We start from the raw sequence: 14990 nt of genomic DNA, 5'->3' as shown, positions 1-14990 counted from the left end.
TTCCCAAATATGCCCATCTCTCTCCTGCCTCAGGACCTTTGCACTTCCTTTCACCTCGGCCTTTATAACATTTCCTTCCATTCATTCACTTCATTTCTCAAGTTTCAAGTGGAAACGTCACTTCCTCAGAGAGGCTCCCTGACCTTGGCCTCTGACTGATCCACTTTGTGGGTCTCCCAGATTTTCTAAGCCTCTTCTGATCTTCTGTGCTGGGGCGACTTTCTTGATGGGCAGCCCAAACTCCTGAGTATCACCTGGCCTCCTAACACCTCAGGCTGTCTCAGCCTTCCTCAGGGAAGGCAGGGGATGGGAACGAGCCAATAGATAAATCTCTCTCCCCTCCTTCTCCTGGACAAGCCGTCCAAGTTTTCCCATCTGGCCCATCGTCTGAGCCATTGGCTGTATTTTATTGCAAGGCTGGTGCCAGCTTGGTAAACATCACCTTGCATCCGCTTTCCCTCATTCCTTGCCTCGCTGCCCTGGACTCCACTTCCCAATAAAGCCTTTGCAAGTAAGCTTACTGCAGGCTCTGCTATCTTGGAAATCCAGCCTGAGGGACGACCCCCCACCCACCCCGCATCCTACTTACACTTGACCCCCACTTTTATTTCTCTAATACCCTTTACCCTATACTTTTCTCTCACAGCTTTTCTCATACAACTGGTAATCATATATAATATGCACTTTTTTTTTGTCTGCACCATGCAGCTTGTGGGATCTTAGTCCCCTGACCCAGACCCAGGCAGTGAAAGCACCGAGTCCTAACCATTGGACTGCCAAGGAATTCCCAATGCAGTGATGCAGTGTTTTTTGTTTTTTTTTTACCACTGTGTTCTCTGCACTTGGTGCATGCCCAGCACATAGCAGTTGATCAACAAATATTAGTAAATGAATGTACATGCCTGGGCTTGAGTCCTTGTTTTGTCTGTGTTGCTTTTTTGTAGGTTGCTAAAGGTCTCTATGCTTCATTTTGCTTCCATTTTGGGAAAATGAGACTGGGTATCTGTTTCAGAGGTTCTGAGACCAAAATGTGCTGATCAGTGCAGATGTTCAATAACTGATCACCATCGCTGATATTGTTTAACTAGACCAGCGATGGACAATCTTTTCCTATAAAGGGCCAGAGAGTAAATATTTTAGGCTTAGCAGGACAAATGATCTCTGTCACAAAGACTCAACTCTGCCATCGTGGTGTAAAAGCAGCCACAAACAATATCTAAACAGGTGGGCTTGGCTGTGGTCCAATAAAACCATATTAGCAAAAACAGGGTGATAAGCCAGATTGGCCCTCGAGTTATACTTTGCCAGACCCTGCGCTATACAGTCTGAGCAGTGTGAATCTAAAAGTTCGTAGTAAACCACATCAACAGATTGCAAATATTCGTGAACTTTCTAGGCAAAGCTTATCTCTGCATTTCTTTCCAGTGTTAAACATGTGCAATATTTTCCTGGCAGTGACAGTGTACTTTCAGGGAAATCTGTGTTTTCAGAGTTTGTGTTTGTTTACAATATTTCTCTAACAAGTGTGAGTGGTGAGAGTCTCCCCACATATTTCCTCTCTAACTCCTTTTTCCCTGGTAATGGTGTACCTTCTTTACCTACCTCCAGAGCTAGTCTGTGGAGAGAAAACTTGGAATTTGGGAGACTGGAACTTTACTTGTCTCTCAGGTAGAAACTTTGTTATATAGCAAATCTATTTAGAATAAGTGGTTTCCTAGAAAAGATATGAAAGAAATGATCCACTTTAAAAAAAATTAGTCAAGTCTTTGGAACAGGACAGATTTTTTTATATATAAACGTATAAAATGGGGTCAAGAAAGCAAGACAAGTCTGCTTTAGAGAGACCATTAGTAGTTTTTTAGGGCTTACTAGGCGTCAGGTATGTGGGAGAGGGACCAGGATACCATGATTGATGGTTCATCCAGAACTACATGGAATGTGGTTCTCCACAGGGAAACTGAGGTGCTGTTAACAGAAGAAGGGGGGAAGAGATGATAGAGATTAAAAATTGCAGCTGGTGTGGGTAAGTAGGAGGTGGCTGTCTCACCTTTTTCCTGTGAGCATCAGCTCACCTCTGTTGTGCTGATGAAAAAAGATATTGTGAAAAGCATCTTATCCATCACCTGGTACAAAATAGAGCTGGAATAAATGGATGCTACGGGTTTTCATGTTTCTTTATTGTAATTATGTATAAAATATGACACGCCACACATCCTAAGAAGGATTAAGCCCATGTGAGCTGATCACATGTTTGCTAGACTCTGATGCACATCACCGAGGGCCCATGCGCTGCACATCTTTCTGTTCTTCTGTCCTTAGAGTTTTGACACTGACTCTCCCCATGGTTGCAACATGGCTGCCTCAGCTTCAAGAATCATGTCTTCTTAAGACATCGTTTCAGATACAAAAGGCGGGAATGTGTGCGAAAAGGGCTCCTTTCATGTATTAGGCAGGGAATCTTTCCAAGAAGCCCTCCTCCTTACGTGCCATTGACCAGAAGTATGTCACATGTCCAGCCCCAAACCCATCTCTGGCAAGGCAAGTGCAGTTACTATGATTAGCTGTAAAGAATCATGATTCATCCACTGGGGCTGGAACAAGGAAAGGGTCATGGCCATGGGGCAGGCATTACTTCCTTTGGCATCTCTCTTTCCTTCTCATGGCTAGAGAACATGTCTGTTTTGTTCACAGTTCCTAACCCAGTGCCTGACCTAAAACAGGCACTCAATATATATTTGTTGGGGACTAAATAAAGTAATGGATGAATATATTGACTAGATTGTCCTTTTTTCTCATTTATTCTGGTTTCCTCATTTCTCTGAGTCTGGCTGTCCTGGAGCTATTCTTCCTGTCTGAAGATGAGCCTTCCTAAATTTGGTAACATGGTAAGAAATGAATCTGACCTATCACAGTGTTCATTTGCAGCCTTTGGTGTGGGTTGATTATTGTGGTCAAGGAGAGGACGGGAAGGTACATTCAAGGCCTGCTTGCATGGGCATGACCAAGACCATTCTCAACAAAATGAAAAATCAAGGTACCTTGTTCTCTTTCATCTTCTCTCTGAGCAGTTTCCTATGGCTTTTCAAGCTCATCTATTAGAATGTCAACAAAATCACAGAGATCTGCAGAAAATATTACAGAGAGATGGTTTGAAGTCACCAAGCACCTTGGAAGCATTAGTTTATTAAGCATTTAATGAGATAATTATAAACCTCTTCCACTGAGCTCATAGCTCAAAATGTCTAAACACCCTCTCTAGGTATCACTTAGTTCATCCAGTTTGAATGAAGCAGTAGAAAATATTTTCTTTTAAGTAGGTGATTCTCCTGGATTTTTCATGATTTCAGTCTTGTTTGCCCCCATTACTGGGTCAAAATGGGCACTTCTTTGCTTGATTCTAGAGTATTCTTGGGAAGGAGATAGAATGATAGAATGATTGTCTAATCTCAGTTGAATCTGATCTCTATCACTTATTAGCTGTGACTCACTGGGTAAGTTGCTTAATATCTCCAAGCCTCAATTTACTCATTTGCAAAATGGGGCAATAATTGAGGGTTGTTCTTGCACAGTGTTTGCAGCAAAGTATGGGTGCAATAAACGCTATCTGCAATTGCTTTTGCCAACATGTTATGGTCTTCAGTCTGTCATTGAAATGAGCAGCTTTTACAAAGACAGCTGTAAATTTGTCATATTTGAAAAACAGATATTGCTATTTGGGAAACCCCAATGTCAGTCCAATAATTGTGAGGCAAAGAATACATCTGTATTGTTGGCATGGTTCTGGACACTGGGATTATATTCAGAACCTGATGGGGCCTTTCAGGTTGCTGAAAATGACTCTGACCAGTCAACTAAGGGTGGTTAAAAAATACCCATGGAACTGATGTCTATTTGGTTTGCGTAAATGAGTTTCTTTAGGTTGAGTTGGCTAATTGTGTCAGTCAAATGGCCACTTCAGGTTTCCTGAGTTGATTCCGTCCTGCAGTTGGGTGTGAAAGATGGAGTTATGTAATGTGGCAGCATGGAAGACATAGAGGACCACAGGCTGGACCATGTCGGTCTTCACCATGCTGTCCACTAACACATGGTCACTTCATCAAGTCACCTCAGCATTCTAGGACCTCTGACCTCTAAAGTGAGAATTTAGTACCCACCCATATAATTTAGCTGGTTATTGCAGAGTAATGATGAGAGGATTTTGTTGTGGTAACTATTATTACTGTTACTCAGTGGGGTCTGAGAGGAGAGTTTCTTCAGATGCCAGAAACTCCTTGGGTCAAGGACTATGAGAACACTTATCTTTCTATGATCAGTTCTTTCCAACTTTCTGGATAAAATTCACACTAAATGTAAGAGGAGCTATTAAAAAATATCTCTGACTGGATCACCTGGAACTCTGAATGGACTAACGTGGAAGTTTGGTTTCTGAGAAGCACACACTAGGACAGGAAGAAATGCCCAAGAGATTTGTTGGAGGAAACACCTGTGAAGAAAGAGGAGGAAGTAGAGGAGGCAGGGAGAGCTTTCAGACCCCACTGCAGGTCTCACACCTGTGAAAGGAGAGGGGGAAGGAGGAATTGGGGAGAAAGAATCTCACATGGGAGTGCACATCTAAAATCTAGTATTTGGCTAGCCAGTGGGAGTCCTTGAGCCCAAACTGCCCATGACAGCTGTCGTCTGTCCTGCAGAAATGGGCTAGGGCTAGTCCTCTTGCCATCCTCAGTCATTTGCAGGGAGCATCCTTTGGGGGGTGTGGTCTTGGCACGAACGCAGTAGTGGGCCCAGCAACAGGGGATTTAGTCAACTATGCGTCTCATCGCAGAAGAGTTGAGCAGTACGTTTTCATGGCCACCCACCAGATTGTCAGAGGTTTTCTCTTTGCAACACAGATCTTAAGGAGTTTGAAAAACAAACCCAAACATTTGTGATAGTGTAGGTTTTGTACCCCAAATCAATGTTCCATTCTGTCCCTTGACTTTCACTTCCCCCTCTGTTTCAGCTAGACCAATCATGTTGAAAACCCCACCCAGGTTTGTAGAGTTCCTCATTTGACAATTTAAAAAAATCTGTATGTGAATAAGTCACATGAACTTACTTTGTTTTACCTCCTCAATGAATTATGATTTACTCTCTTGGGTTTCCTATGTTTTCCACCTCTTTACACATCCGTCACTCCTTTAGATGGGAAAGGTGACTGAGGTCAGTTTGCTTCTCTGCCTTCCAGTCTGACCAAATGGACCCAGTTATCCAAAGGGTTTGGACAAGAAGCAGATCATCCAAAAAGATGTATGATAGAAGGGAAGAATTCTAAGGAGGTAATCCACAGATGATGAGAGGGAGGCATTGGAAGTGCCTGTAGGGTTTGCTGAACGTACAGCATTCTTGAAATATGTCATCATCATGGGATACTGCTTGGGTGATCACTGAGGGACTGCACTAGGATTTGGCACTCTAGAGTCAAAGAAAATGGTTGTTTATTAGATGTTTGAATAGTGGTTGCCTTCTCTCAACAGAAAATAGATTATTTTTCCCATTGAAAAATAAGTTGTGTTGATGGAGATTGTGGCAGAGACTAGCCAGACACTGCCTAGACCTTCTTCGTCTTCCTTCTGAGCATACCACTGGATGAAATTTCCTGCCTCCTTTATAGTTAGATGTGGTTGTGTAATCAAGTTACAGCCAATAACAAATGGGCAGAAATGGTGAATATCACTTTCAGATCTGTCGTCCCTGCCAGGAAATTCTCATGTTCTCTCCCATCCTTTGCATGCTGGTTGGATGCAGAGGGTCCAGTGGAAACTCCAATGTCAGAGCCACTGAATAAAGGAGCCAGGGTCTCTAAATAACCACAAAGAGAAGAAGACGCTGCTGACCCACATTGGGCTGGAAATTGAGTGGGAAAAAGGATGTATTGAGTGAAGCAGCCGAATTTTTGAGTAAGTCAAAGCAGTTGTCTTATCCAGATAAAACAGAGAGTGTGTGGACACTGTTGATGAAGAATCATGCCAAAGGAAGGGAGACCTGGTGGAAGGTCAGTGAGCTCAATTCGGCAAGCAGTATTTGAATGACATCTTGAGTGGAGCACCGTGCTCAGTCTTGAGACTAAGGGTGAGTGAGACGTGTTTGCTGCCCTCAAGGGCTCAGTGCTATAGATGCAGACTTATGGTACAGCTTGACAAGGCAACAGCTATTCGTGCAATGTACAGAAGAAGCTAGGAGCCAGAAAAATTAACTTCCCCTGGGAATGGGGTGCAGGAGTGGCTTCTCAGAGGTGGCACCTGCCCTGGGCTTTGAAGATTAACAAGGTGGGTAAGGACCCAAGCAGCTGTGCAGGGAGCATTTCTGGCAGAGAGAGGAAAAGAGAAGAGCAGGGATGAGACTGACACCAATTCACCGTCCCTTATGTATAACCTTGAAATCTAATATACTGTGAAAAGCAAAATTTTGTAACCCATTTTGGGTAAAAACTGAGCTAACAAACTTATTTGGCAGTAACACTTGCCTTGAATTGCCACGAAGTTGTCTGTACCCTTTATTTATCCCACTTAGTGTAGGTATTCACATGCTTCACTGCAGAAATATTAATGTGTTTGGTTATGGGGTATACTCTAGTCCCTGCTAAGGTATTTCATAACTTCTCTATACGCACTACATTACCTCTCTAAAATCTAAAAAAGTGGTAAATAACACACCAGGATTCGAGTTTTTAGAACTGTACTGATCAGTTACCTTTGTGGGTGTTTACCATTCACAAAGTGCTTTATGATCACATAGGATGGATGGCTTCTTTCTACAACATGGAGTCACATGGCGGTTTTCCAGCCCTCCAACTTCACCTGGCATCACCCCCATCTCTCTTGCTCGGCCACACTGGCCACCTTTCTGTTTTGTGAATAAGCCCAGTGTATTGCAAGTCTCAGGGCCTTTGCGCTAGCTGTTCTCGCTACTTTGAAAGCTCTCCTCCTGGCCCATTACGAATCTCATTCTTGTTCTTGAGGTCTCCAGTTTAACATCTGTTCCTCAAAGAACCTTGCCCTAAGTCTACCGCAAATGGTGGCCTTCATCATAGCACTTATCAAAGTCTATAATTATTTTGTTTATTTCTTTATTTGTTTATTGCACATCTCCCACTTAATGTAATGTCCAAGATGTCAGGACCCCTGCTTGCTCTTCACAGCTGTGTTCCTGATGCCTCGTGCAATATTTGTAGAATGAATGGATGAATATATCAATGAACAAGCTATAAAACTCAAATCCTCTCTAAGTCTATGAGCTCCTTGCTGTCAGGGTTTTTGTCTTAGGGTGATGACATATAATGGAAAGACCATAGATTTTGTTCTATGATCAGACATAAATTTGCTGTGTGACCTTGGGCAAATTCTACCACCTCTCTGAGCCCAGGTTTCTCTTTTTTTGCCTAACGAAACTAATAATAGTACCTATCACATGGGAATGTAAGTGACAGAATGATAATAAATGTAAACTTTTCAGCATGTTGCCTGGCACATTGTAGGTGCTTAATAAATGCTGGATGAAATGAGTGAATGAGCCTGAGGAAGACACAGAAGCCTTTGCTCCTTTCCCTGCCCTCACATGGTGCCCCTACCCCTATCCAGCCATAAAGGATCCAGGTGAGATCAGGTAGATGGATAAAGGATTGGAACCTAGCAGCAAACAAGACAATATTGAGCACTTACTGTGTGCAGCTGCTGGGTTAAGGACACTATAGGACAAGTGGAGATGACTGAGGCATATTCCTTGTCCTCAAGGAGGTGGCATTTCAACATGGCATTTAGCATTTGAAGATATTGGTGGATAGAGACGTGTGGGTGAGAAACAGCATGGTCAAAAGGCATGGTCATAGGATGAGGATAATGGTTTGGGGAATATTGAGGAATCCAGGATGTGAGAAAACAGAGGGAAAGACGTAGCTGGAGAGTTGGTTGGGCTCAGACGCACGAGGACTCTGATTGCTGAGCTGAGGAAATTGGACTTGATTCTGTAGATAATGGTGAGTCAATAAAGGCTCTTGAAGAGAGAAGAGAAATGACCCGGCTAGCAATAGGAAGGATGAACTGAGAAGAAAACCCTGAAATGGCCCCAAAGCAGGCAGTCCCTCTCAGTGGACTGGGTCAAACACCTTTGTCAATAAATGAGGGTTATAACATCTTTAATTTCATTTTCAATCAGTGCAGGGACTCTCTAATAGTGGACCATTGGGAACTAGAATTGTTCTCTTTCCTGTGGGGAGAAACATAGGAAGCTGAGGGTTTGATCCCTGTCCTAAATGATCTTACTTCAGTAGAGGGGAGAAGAGTTGTGCTCACCTATTAAGTCACATTTGTTCAATCAACTCGCAGTTTTCGAGCTCCTGTCACAAGTCAGCACTGTGCTAATGGCAGGGGTGTAAGAATAAAGGCATATCACCTGTTCTCAATGGGTTTCACAATCTACTGGGAGAGGAACACAGTGACTGCAGTGGGTGGCTAAGAGCCACCAAGAATGGAACCAAAAGTGATATGAAAATTTAGGAAGAGAAAACGAGGCATAGAGGCTGATGTAGTGGAGAAAGATTTCTCAGAGCCCATGGACTTCAACTTCAAACTCATTCAAGGGATTTTGAATGATTGCTTTGGGGAACAACACAGAAGAGTAGGAAGACAGCATTATACAGAGTAGGAGAATGAACATTTTGGAGTCTGACTACCTGGGTGGTATGGATTCTGAGTCCACTTCCTATCTGTGTAATAGTTAACTAGAGAAATCACTCTGTTTCCTAGCCTCCTCACCTGTAAAATGGGAAAATGGGGGAAACTCACCTGTACAACTGTGGAAAGCATAGAGCAGGTGTCAGCAAACATTTTCTGTAAAGGATCAGATAGTAAATACGTTAGGTTTTGCAGGCCACGTGGTCTCTGTTGTAGCTACTGAACTCTCCCACTGCAGTGTGTTATGGCCTGCATATTTGTGTCTCTCCAACATTCATGTGTTGAGACCCTAAACGCCCAATGTGATGGTATTTGGAGGTGGGGCCTTTGGGAGGTAATTAGGTTCAGATGAGGTCATGAGTATGGGGCCCACATGATGGAATTAGTGCCCCTATAAGAAGACAAAGAATTAATCTCTCTCTGCTCTTCACCATGTAAGGACACTGTGAGAAGACAGCTGTATATGAACCAGGAAGAGGGTTCTCGCCAGACACTGAATCTGCCAGCACCTTGATCTTGAACTTCCTAGTCTCCAGAACCTTGAGAAATAAATTTCTGTTAAGTCACTGGTCTATGGTATTTTGTTATAGCAGCCTGAACTAAGACAATGTGGAACGCATTGTAGACAATAGATAAATTAATGGTTATGTCTGTATGCTAATACAATTTTATTTATGGACACCAACATTAGATTTCACATCATTTTCACATGTCACAAAACATCATTATTATTTAGATTCCCCCCCCCCGCCATCATTTAAAATGTAAAAATCATTCTTAGCTCTTGGCTATACAAGTGGTGTGCTGGATTTGTTGATTTGGTCTACAAACTATAGCTGCTGGCCCCCGAGATATATTATAGAGCAACGGTTCTAAAGGTTAGCTGTTATTATTGTTAATTCCACTTATCATATAGGAAAATGGACTTTAGAGAATTCATAAAAGACCCTGGACAAAATGTCGGTCCTGTGGCTCTTCATCAAGCGCTCTGCCCAGTGAAGAGGGAAGAAAGGCACAATTCAAGGTAACCGACTCTGGGTTCCTTCCTCCCCTCGAATTTCTCTCCACTTATCATCTCTCTTTACATATTATTTTTAGAACTCTCAAAATGGCAGCCACAAGAAAGCAGAATATCCAAAACAGAAGAAAAAAGGAACTAAGATGAAGGGAAATACCTTTTTCAGTGAACACTAGTCATTTACTTTGAATTCGGCCATTAATCCCAGGACGGAAATGAACCAAAATTTACCCAAAGACACATGAGTGTGAAGAGTTGAAAAAAGAAAAAAGTATGTTTTGGATTTTTTTACTTTAAAATACATTAAAAAATTTTTATTGGAGTATAGTTGATTTACAATGTTGTGTTAGTTTAAAATACATTTTTGAATTTAATGGTCTGTGCTTTGCTCCCCTCTCTTAGCTCAGCCAGCTTCCGTAGTACCCCTGTCCTCCTCATTTTCTGGGGAACAATGGATGTTTCAAATAAAAATAGGTGTAAATCACTGTGCAAATAAAATGAATAAATATGATGTGCCTGGAAACAGAGCTTAATTTGAAGCGGTCTTCTTCTCTCAGCCTGGGGAAATGCATATCTTACATTTGTGTGTTGCCTTGGTTTTTGGAAGGCTTCCATGTACAATTAGCTCATTTGTTTTTTGCAAGTCTTTTTCATTGTAAAAAAGGTGTTTGCATGCTCTCCAAATTTACCATTTCTTTTTCTTCGACCCCAGGGTAAATCAAAAGAAATTGTATAGTCAGTGAATCGCAATGAACTTTCTCTTAGCTGGTCGCCCTGCCCCTTCCTAGTCTTTAATCAAACCACATTCAGGGTCATCTTTCAGAAGCACACATGCTTAACATCCTTGGGTAGCTCTCCATCTGAAGATTTCTCTACCTTTCCAGTTACATTTCCTTTTCCACTGTGGACTCGGCATTCAAGTCACTCCACAGTTTACAGGGGTCAATGCTTCCTCACATCTTTTTGCCTTCTTTCACACTGTTTCCTTGGAATTGAATGCTTTCCCTCCAAGAATCAGCCTACCTTGAGTGCAGACCAGAGAGAACAAAGGATGCAATCTGAGGAAGTTCTATAGCCACCAAGTCTCTCAGTTTTCCCTCACTCCTTTCAAACACCAGTTTCGTCTATTATTTTGAAGAATGAGAAATCCAGGAGTGGGCGTACCAATCCACGCTACAGGCTCAAACGTGTGGAGCATCCGCTATGTACTGGGTGCTGGGAATATACAGCAATGAATCATCCTTCAGTGAGCCTGCAGCTAGCAGGGAAGATAAGGCCAGTCCATGAATTCCCAGAACACCAGGCAGGAAGTTATAAGAAGAATATATATAAATAGAGGGTTCCATATAAAGCTCAGAGGAGGGAAAGGCTATATTAAGCTGGAGCAATCAGAAAAGACATTTTGGAGCATTTGCTATGTGATTTGGACCTTGGAAACGAGAAAGATTTGAATAAGTGAAGATGGTTTGGAAAGTGAAAGAGTGTTGATGCCAGAAGTTCATTCCATGCAAAGCCAAGGAGGTGCAAGAGAGCTGGGCTTTCAGAGAGAACAAAGAGACTTAGCTTATGAAGAGCAAGAGGAGCTGAAGAAATAAAAGGAGAAAAGATGGATCAGGGCCAGGTAGCGGAGGAAGAAAAGGTGTTAGCTGATAAGTCACCCACAGATCCCCAGACCACAAGCCAGCTGTACACTCAGAAAGTTTTTCTTCTGATTCAAGCTGGCAAAAGAGGTTGCCTGGCAGGGGTACCCCAGAACTTCATCAGAATGCTGCTTGTCCACTTTTAGACAATCAGCACCGTGGTGCCAACACTTTAGAGCTGTATTAAAATACTTTTGTTAATTTTGGACTTGTATTGAGTTTATTAGAAACGTGCACCCTGAAATGAGAGTTAGGGACCACTTGCTGATAAGACCCCAATATTGAACAGAAAAAGCCAGAGAAATGTCAAGTTATTCTTGTGTGTACATGTGTTCACCTCTTGCAGAGAAATCATAGAGCTTTGCTAATGTCATGCTCCCAGATGGCCTTTTAAACATGGGAATTACAGATACATGAGCAGTAAAAGAAAACTGTACATGAGAATGAAAATAATCAAAGAATTACCTTTATGTGGACATTTTCTATGTAAGATGGTATTATGTTGGCCAGAGATGGACCTTGACTCCTGGACTGATCAGACTCTAATTAGATCCTGAGCCCCACCACCTATCACAGCTTTTCTCAAATGGTAAGTGGATTACTTCTTAATTCTTGTCAACAAACATTTTCTGGTCCCCAACTAGGCATCAAGAACTGTGCTATATGCTAAAGTAGGTGGAGGAATGAAATGAAATTAAAATCGTCTTACTTCTTGACATCCTTGCAGACTATCGGGGTAGACACAGATCCACAGAACTTTTCAAAGCAATGTATTAAAGGATCAGATGGCAGTAAGCACAGGTGCCGTGGGAGCCCTGAGGAGGAACATCTCCTTAGTCTGGACTAAAGATTTTGAGAAGGGCCAAGGAGGGTTGACTGAAGAAACTGACACATCGGTACAATTAGAATCTTCTCTCCTGTTGGTCCAGCTTTAAAATCACAGCATCTCAAAGCTGGCTATCCTCGAAGTTAGAGCACCTATCAAATTTAATTGTCATCCCTTGCTTAACTGTCTGAGCTATGGTAAACTTCAAAGGACTTCAACAGTTTCTATTTTGTGCATAATGTGTCTCCACCACATAACAGTATCTGACGCCTAATAGGTTCTTGTAAATATGGGTTGTGTGTTAGGGAAGAAAATATTAGCCCAGGAATTTTCACCCTCACTCTCCAAGCGCTAAGGGGAATTCTGCTGTAATATTTAATTCATTCCTAATTCTGAGCCAAGTCTGGAAGGAAATGACAAAAGAAGGAAAAGCAAGTTATAATGTTGGACCAAGAGGAACTTGGAAATCAGCTGATTCTATGCCTCATTTCTACAGATAGAAAATTGAAATTCAGAGAAGTTATATTGTAAAAAAGACCCCTTCTCTTGCTTTCATCTGATATCTCAGTAAGGCCCCAGAGGGAAATGTTGGGAACAAATGCTTGTTCGAGCTGTAATATTCCCTTGAAAAGTGAAGCTTGAAATCCTTTAGGGAGCCCAGTGTTCTTTCAAAATTGATTTTGACATTGTAGAACTACATCCTACCTAACTTCCATGCCAAAATATGTTGTGACTAGTGTTTGGATAGTTGAAAGGATATTTAAAATATAAGTTTTCATATCCAGAGCAGAAAAACAAGTGGTTTGTATGCTGTGACCTGGGGATTATCCTTAAAAAGCATTTTCTAAAGAGGTTATAGGAAGAAATTATGAGAGTAAAAGATTAATTGGCAGGTATGAGATACTGTCCTAATAGAAAAGATTAAATGAACTCACCCCCACCAAAAAAAAGCACCAGGGAAAAACAAAATAAGAAAACTTGTTATTGTATTATCAACAATAAAAATCCATGATTTCTAACATTTATTAAGCACTCACCATATGCCGGGCACTGCTGTAAGCCCTTATAGGAATTAATGCCTCTAATCTTCCCAAGAACCCCATGAGGAGGGTACAGTTAATATCCTCATTTTAAAAAGAGTGAAATACAGCACAGAAAACTAATGTAACTTGCTGGAGGTTACAGTCTAGGAAGCAGTGGAGTTCACATTCAAACATAGGGAGTCGGGCTCCAGAGTCCATGTATTTTTTATTTTTTAAGTTAAAACTTTACATACCACACTAACGTGTCCTGTGGTCATACCTCATGATCCCAAATTCCACTTAACATGAATGGACAGGTACGCATACAAATATTTATGCACAAGGATGTTCAGCAAACCATTACTTCCAATAATGGAAATTGGAAACAATCCAAATACTGAACAATTAGGGGTGTATTAAGTGCTCAGTTGAAAAAATGGAAAAAAGAAAGCAAAACACAGAGAAGAAAATGAAGTCCCTCATAATCCCTATACTCTGAAATAACCAGGAAGAAATTGCTGAGCTTGTCTTTCCAGCTTTTTTCTATATTTTGTTTCTGATACAAAATTGGGATCATACTGGATATATTGCTTTATAATTTGGCTTTTCTATGCAGATAGTATTATAAATCCTTTTCAAGCCACTAGTTATTCTTCTACCACTTATTTTAATGGCTTCAAGGTGTTCCTTTATTTGTACATATCATGATTTATTTAAATGTTTTATTGTTGGATCTGTGCTCTTTTAACCATTATTCTATGATGCCTTAATGGATGGCAACCCACTGATCTCTAAAAGTAGCACAGGCTCTCTAACTTGGAGCTCAAGATATTGAATGATTTGCCTTAACTATTCTAATTTAATCTTCCTGCCTTTTATAATTCACTGACCCTGAATTATAGAATCATTTGTTCTAGAAGTGTAACTGGGCATCTCTTACAGCACTCGTGCAATTCCTCTTATGGCATGAGTAGATCTACCTAATGATCTAGCTATATTCTACTAGGCTGAAAACTTATTGCAAGCAGAATGTCTGCCTGAATCAACTTCCTAACCCCATACGGGAGGATTGTGTCGTACATTTAGTAGATGCTCAGTAAGTGTTTATGGAATAAATGAAGGCCATACATATTATTTTTAACAGTGTAAAAATTTCAAATATCTAATGATGGGGGCAAGTTGAATAAACTATGACATGCTGGTATAAAGAATTTTGAACAATAATTAAAAGGAGAAACACAACAAAAGAGAAAAGGTCTGAAACAAAGCAGAAATAGAGTTAAATTCTTTAAACCAGATCCCTTCATACCTCTTCCAAACTTCTGTTCACTACTCCTCCACTTAGTCTGACTTCTTTGAATGGTTCACTGCTCACAAGCCTACAATTCTCAGCCTCCTTCTTATCTGAGAGCTTCTGTAGCTCTTTGTATCACAGTACATATCAGAGAAACCAGAGCACAGCTGGGGCTCAAGGAATGGTTGTTGAATGAATGATCAATGGAGAAATATGGGTAGACAACAAGACTTTGGGCCCTGGTCTTGATGCTGGCATCATTATTCTCCTATCTTAGCAGATTTTCTTAAACTGTTCTCCCTGAATCCCCAGGAATCCACACACACACAAATTGTGGTGATTATAATAGAAAAAATATATTTAAACTTATTAGTAATGCACAGGCTCAGCAAAATGTCAAGTTTTTCTAATTTTGCTGGAATGAAATCAATTTAGTGTAGCAACACAGCCTCATGCTAATTAGAGCCTTAACTGGCATCTTC

The 14990-nt window shown here is 41.3% G+C and overlaps 1 long non-coding RNA gene across 21 annotated transcripts in view; it reads left to right on the top strand.

The window, feature by feature from the left end:
- The window catches only part of LOC309792220, a 365358-nt gene that overhangs the window by 334067 nt on the left and 16301 nt on the right, over positions 1–14990 (top strand). For 15 of the 21 annotated variants that reach the window (XR_014291622.1, XR_014291623.1, XR_014291624.1 and 12 more), the window contains one exon: positions 9625–11955. The exons of 1 other annotated variant lie outside the window; for it this stretch is intronic. This is a non-coding gene — a long non-coding RNA (uncharacterized lncRNA). 5 more of the 21 variants (XR_014291630.1, XR_014291631.1, XR_014291628.1 and 2 more) reach the window with 5 other exon arrangements.

The sequence above is a fragment of the Mesoplodon mirus genome (genome assembly GCF_964341445.2).
Source record: "Mesoplodon mirus genome assembly, chromosome: 16".
NCBI lineage: Eukaryota > Metazoa > Chordata > Mammalia > Artiodactyla > Ziphiidae > Mesoplodon > Mesoplodon mirus.
The sequence above is the reverse complement of the archived record's forward strand: the minus strand, read 5'-3'. Positions and strand labels throughout refer to the sequence as shown.